Genomic DNA, 7,329 nt, shown 5'->3' with positions numbered 1-7,329 from the left:
GAATGTCATCTGCAAACAGAAATAACTTTTTTCTTTTTTTCCACTTTGAATTCCCTTTCTTTTTCTTGCCTAATTGCTCTACCTAGAACTTTCAAAAGTATGTTAAATAGAAGTGATGATATCAGATAGTAGATAGTGGTATCTTGTTCCTGATGTTAGAGGAAAAGTTTTTAGTTTTTCAACATTGAATATGATGTTAGCCATGGTATTTTCATCTATGGCATCTATTATGTTGAGATAAATTCCTTCTATACCTAGTGTTTGAGAGTTTTTACCATAAAACAGTATTGAAATTTGTCCAAAGTTTTTCACCTTTTGAGGTATTTAAGTGATTTTTTTCCCTTCATTTAATTAATGCTGTATAACAAATTAAATTGATTCATCTGTGTTGAAGCACCCTTGCATCCCAGGAATAAATCCAACTTGGTCATGGTATATGATTTTTTTTAATGTTAATATTCTTTCCTTAGTGCTGAAATGCCAAAGTTTTTTTTTAATTTAATTATATTGAAGTATATTTAATTTACAATGTTCTATTAGTTTCAGGTGTACAGCAAAGTGAATCAATCATCCATATATCTCTTCTTTTCTCTTATGTAGGTTATTATAGAATACTGAGTATATTTCCTTGTGTTATACACTAAGTCCTTGTTAGTTATCTATTTTATGTACAGTGGTGTGTGTATATGTTAATCCCAATCTCCTAATTTATCCCTCCCAACCCATGTCCCCTTTGGTAACCATAAGCTTGGATTTGAAATCTGTGAGTTTGTTTCTGTTATATAAATAATCCTTTTCTATCATTTTTATTAGATTCCATATATAAGTGATATCATATGGTATTTGTCTTTCTCTGTCTGTCTTAGTAAGTATGATAATCTTTAGGTCCATCCTTGTTGCTGCAAATGGCCTTATTTCATTCTTTTTTTATGGTTGAATAATTTACCATTGTATATATGTACCATATCTTCTCTATCTGTTCCTCTGTCAATGTATATTTATTATCTTTTTAATGTACTACTGAATTTGATTTTCTATTTAAAAAACAGAGCAGTGGTGAGTGTACTTATAGGAGACAAAAGGGATTTTAAGTAAAAATCTGTCATAAGGGACAAAAAAAAGGATATCATATACTGATAGAAGAGTCACTTCACAAAGAACATTTAATAACTTAGCATCAGACTGCCTAAATATATAAGGTAAAATCATCAAACTGAAGGGAAAAATACATAGCAATGAGGTTACTGCTGTGGCATAGGTTTGATACCTGGACCAGGAACTTCCAACATGTCATGGATGTTGTCAAAAAAAAAAAAAGCAAGAGACTTCATTACTTCAATTTTAATAATGGATGGAATACTCAGAAAGAAAGCCAATAAAGGAAGAGTAAACTTGAACAATATAATACACTAAAACACATTCTATGAAGCATCAGTAGAATACGTATTTTCCTGAGGCAAACACAGAACATTTTTCCAGCATAGATCACAATTTAGGTTACAAAACAGTTCTAAAAAATTTAAAAGGATGGTATCATATCAGCTATCATTTTTTTACCACAATAGAATGAAACTAGAAATCAATAACAAAACTGGAAAATAAAAAAATAATTGGAAATTCAATAACACTTTTTTTTTCTTTTTTTTTTTTTGCTTTTTCTTTTAGGGCCGCACCCACAGCATATGGAGGTTCCCAGGCTAGGGGTCAAATCAGAGCTGTAGCCACCAGCCTATGCCACAGCCACAGCAATGCAGGATCCAAGCCCTGTCTGCAACCTATACCACAGCTTATGGTAACACTGGATCCTTAACCCACTGAGAGAGGCCAGGAATCCTCATGGATGCCAGTCATGTTCGTCTCCACTGAGCCACAACAGGAACTTCTTCAATGACACATTTTTGAGCAACCAGTGGTCAAAGAAGAAATTTAAATGGAAATTAGAAAATATCTTGGGAGAAACAAAAATGAAACCAACATAACCAGACTTACGGGAATCAGTGAAAGTTGTAACAAGAGGGAAGTTTATAGTGACAAATTCCTACATTAGCAATGAAGAAATATCTCAAACAGCATTAATTTCTCTTTTTCTTTTTTTCTTTTTTTTAAAGGATGCACCTCTGTCATATCAAAGTTCCCAGGCTAGGAGTCAAATTGGAGTTGCAATTGCCAACTTATACCTTAGCCATAGCAATGCTGGATCTGAGCTGCATCTGTGACCTACACCACAGCTTGTAACAATGTTGCATCTTTAACTCACTGAGCAAGGCCAGGAATCAAACCTGCATCTGCATGGACACTGCATTGGTCTCTTAACCCACTGAGCTACAATGGGACCTCCAACAACCTTAATTTATACCAGAGCCATGAAAAAATGAAATATCTAAACAGACCAATCACTTGGCAGGGTATCAAATTAGTAATCTAAAATATTCCAATTAAAAAAATAAAGCTCAGGACAAGATAGTTGCACTGATGAATTCTACTCACATTTAAACAGTTAATGACAATTCTTCTTAAACTCTTCCAAAAAATAGAAGAGGAGGGAACACTCCCAAACTCATTTTATGATGCCAGAATTACCCTGATACCAAAGCTGAAAGACACTTCAAGAAAACTACAGGTCAAGTGTTTGATGAAAAAAAATGAACATTCCTGGGCAAAATACTAGCCTGTGACTTTATCTTAAGCCTTACAAAATATAAAGGCCTGCCACTCTAGCAAAATACTCCATTGAACAATTTCATACTTTTCTAATTTCAAGGTCTACAACTTAGATCACACTAGTACATAGTTTTAAAATGTCCTCTTCCTCCTGGGTAATTAATGTCATGATTTTTCCCAACCACTATTCCATAGTTTTTAACATTAAAACTTCAAGGAAAGTTGACAACCTTCAACTTTATCTGTTATCTTAGTCTCATTCTTTTCATCACCTGACTATATTATTTATACTAAATATATATTTTACTATATAATCATTTTTTGTTCACATAGTGACCTTCCTTCTGGATTGTGATCTGTTCCTAGTTATGAGTTTAATTTTACTCTCAGACATACATGATCACAGAAGTACATATAGTACTAATTAAATGTACTTCTGTGAAGGACTAACTGTATGGTTGAACTACTTACTTCAATATAATAACTACATTGCGACATATTGTTACATTATTTAACTATATAGCTAATTAACTATATAATTATCTACATGTTAAATAACTATATAGTAACATTTAACTATAATGTTTGACTTATTGAAGTTAACTCAGGAATTTCATGGGCTACTCTACCTGCCCAAATAACTTAATAAAAATCTATAAATGGGAATTCCCATCTTAGCACAGCAGAAATGAATCTGGCTAGGATACATGAGGTGGCGGGTTTGATCCCTGGCCTCACTCACTGGGCTAAGGATCTGGTGTTGCTGTGGGCTGTGGTGTAGGTCACAGATAAGGCTCAGATCTGGCATTGCTGTGGCTGTGGCATAGGCCAGAGGCTACAGCTCCGATTATACCCCTAGCCTGGGAACCTCCACATGCTGTGGGTGCAGCCCTAAAAAGTAAAAAGACAAAATAAATAAATAAATAAAATAAAAATCTATAAATGGTTGACAGCTTCACTATTAAATCTAAAAAATGGGAAAAAAATGAACACTTATACCATGTTCTAGAATTTGGAGTGATAGGTTTATTCTCTTCAAAATAATGATAAAAGGGAATATATGTTTTATTTTTTAAAGCAATGAAAATAAAATATTGTCTCCTAAGAGTAATTACAATTTTACATGGCGATTTTATGGGAAGAAAGCATTACCGTTATAGATGGACCCAGCTGCTTGGAAAAATTCACAAGTGAAAAAATTCTTGGTGAAGCTTTGGATTTTTATTCTATATCTACGTTGCAATAGCCACTCTTCCTTTACAGATATTTATAAATCTCCAAAAAGCAAGTGGAGTACAGGGGTATTTATCATTGAATCTGTTAAATTCAACATTCTTTAGATATTTTCAAGAGTTACCTTTATGGCTGAGCATTGTATGGCTAGTGAGAAAGTTATTGTTACCGTAATGATCTTCTGTTATTGAATTACATTAACTAGAACATACTTATAATACAATTATTGAATATTTTAAAAGGTATTAGTAATTATTGTATCAATAAACTTATAGCATATTCTCTTTAAGTGATAGAGCCACTTTATTAAAAAAAATTCAACAATCATTATACTTTGCAGGAAGAAGCCATGACTTATATTATCAAGTAAAATATAATTGGATTAATCAGGTTTATTACATGTGCTGAGAACTATAAAACATTAATCAAGGAAATTAAAGAGGATGCAAAGAAATGGAAAGATAGTCCATGCTCCTGGGTTGGAAAAATTAATATCATATAAATGGCCATACTCCCCAAAGCAATCTACAGATTCAATGCAATCCCTATCAAATTATCCATGACATTTTTCACAGAACTAGAACAAACAATCCAAAAATGTACATGGAACCACAAAAGACCCAGAATTGCCAAAGCAATCCTGAGAAACAAAAACAAAGCAGGAGGCATAACTCTCCCAGACCTCAGGCAATCTTACAAAGCCACAGTCATCAAGACAGTGTGGGACTGGTACCAAAAACAGACAGACAGACCAATGGAACAGAATAGAGAACCCAGAAATTAACCCAGACACCTATGGTCAATTAATCTTTGACAAAGGAGGCAAGAACATCAAGTGGGAAAAAGAAAGTCTATTCAGCAAGCATTGCTGGGAAACCTGGACAGCTGAGTGTAAATCAATGAAACTGGAACATACCCTCACACCATGCACCAAAATAAACTCAAAATGGCTGAAGACAAACATAAGACAAGATGCCATCAAACTCCTAGATGAGAACACAGGCAAAACATTCCTGACATCAACCATACAAATGTTTTCTCAGGTCAGTCTCCCAGAGCAACAGAAATAAGAGCAAAAATAAACCAATGGGACCTAATCAAACTGACAAGATTTTTGTTTGTTTGTTTGTTTGTTTTCTGATTTTTTTTTTGCCTTTTCTAGGGCCGCTTCCATGGCATATGTAGATTCCCAGGCTAGGGGTCCAACTAGAGCTGTTGCTGCCGGCCTACACCAGAGCCACAGCAACGTGTGATCCTTAACCCACTGAGCAAGGCCAGGGATCGAACCCGCAACCTCATGGTTCCTAGTCAGATTCGTTAACCACTGCACCACGATGGGAACTCCACAAACTGACAAGCTTTTACACAGCAAAAGAAACCATAAAAAAAACCAAAAAGCCTACATACAGAATGGGAGAAAATAGTTTCAAATGATGCCACTGACAAGGGCTTAATGTCCAAAATATGCAAAGAACTTATACAACTCAACAGCAAAAAAAACCCAACAACCCAACTGAAAAATAGGCAAAAGACCTGAATAGGCATTTCTCCAAAGATACACAGATGGCCAACAGGCACATGAAAAAATGCTCAACATCCTTGATTATTAGAGAAATACAAATCAAAACTACTCTGAGGTACCACCTCACACAAGTCAGAATGGCCATCATTAACAAGTCCACAAATAAACGCTGGAGGGGGTGTGGAGAAAAGGGAACCCTGCTACACTGTTGGTGGGAATGTAAGTTGGTACAGCCACTATGGAGAACAGTATCTAGGTACCTTAGAAAACTATACATAGAACTACCATATGACCCAGCAATCCCACTCTTGGGCATATATCCAGCAAAACTTTCTTTGAAAAAGACACATGCACCTGTATGTTCATTGCAGCACTATTCATAATAGCTAAGACATGGAAACCCAAGTGTCCATCAACAGGTGATTGGATTAAGAAGATGAGGTATAAATACACAATGGAATACTACTTAGCCATAAAAAAGAAGAAAATAATGCCATTTTCAGCAACATAGATGGAATTAGAGACTCTCATGCTTCATGAAGTACGTCAGAAAGAGAAAGACAAATACCATGTGATATCACTTATATCTGGAATCTTATATACGGCACAAATGAACCTTTTCACAGAAAAGAAACACATGAACTTGGAGAACAGACTTGTGGTTGCCAAAGGGGAGGGGGGGAGTGGGATGGACTGGGAATTTGGGGTTAATAGATGCAAACTATTGCCTTTGGGATGGATAAGCAATGAGATCCTGCTGCGTAGCACTGGCAACTATATCTAGTCTCTTATGGTGGAGGATGATAATGTGAGAAAAGAGAATGTATACATGTATGTGTGATTGGGTCACCTTGCTGTATAGTAGAAAATTCACAGAGCACTGTAAACCAGCTATGATGAAAAATAAAAATCATTTATCTAGTAAAAAAAATGGGCAAATGAAAAAAATTTTATTGGATTTAATTTTTAGGGCAATTTGAAAATTGAAAACTTCAAGCAATAGCAAGCTATTTATATTATAAAAACAAGAATAAAAAGGATAAAGTAATACATTTACTTGGTTAAATATTACTGAATATACCTTCTGTGTATACGTCAATTTTTAAAACAGAAGTTATAGTCTATAATTTTTGCATCAGTCAGAAACATCAATTAAATGTTATGGTCTGATTTGTGTCCCTAATTCATATGCTGAAGAGTTAACACCCAGTACCTCAGTATGAGACTGTATTTGGAGATAGAGACTTTAAAGCTGTAATAGAGGTAAAGTCAAATGAGGTCATGTGGGTGGGCCTTAATACAATATTTCCTTATTAGAAGAAGTAACACAGAGGCCCACAGAGTAACATGAGGGATGCATATACACAGCAGAAAGACCAAGTGAGAACACTTTGGGAAAGTGGATATTTGAAAGGCAGATTGAGGCCTCAGGAAAAAACCTAAACCTGTTAACACCTTGATCTTGTATTTTTAGCTTCCAGAACTGTGAAAAAATAATTTGTGTTGTTTAAACTACCCAGAGTGTCATATTTTTTTATGGGAGCCTTAGCAATATGATACAGCAGTCTGTGAGTAAGCCCGTTTGGTAATTAGGTAAAGAGCTATTTGCTGAGTGGGTTATGATTTATATAAATAATTGATAAATGAACAATACATAAGACAAGTGAGTTTATAACTGGCTTGTTGATCAATAGCCTAGGTGAGTGTGACATTAACAAGAGGTGGACTAGGAAGCTTAAAGTCCTCAATCTCCCACAACGACACTGAATTAACAACAGTGAATGGACCAGAATACCATTGTGAGAACTCTAGAGACCATCTGAGAAGTTATAGCACCCTGATGAAATAACCAAGAAGGAATTTCAGCAAAATTGGTAGGAAATTTCATAGCATTTAGCATGGTCATCTGTGCC

This window comes from Phacochoerus africanus, chromosome X (assembly GCF_016906955.1).
Source record: "Phacochoerus africanus isolate WHEZ1 chromosome X, ROS_Pafr_v1, whole genome shotgun sequence".
NCBI classification, from domain to species: Eukaryota; Metazoa; Chordata; class Mammalia; order Artiodactyla; family Suidae; genus Phacochoerus; species Phacochoerus africanus.
The sequence above is the reverse complement of the archived record's forward strand: the minus strand, read 5'-3'. Positions refer to the sequence as shown.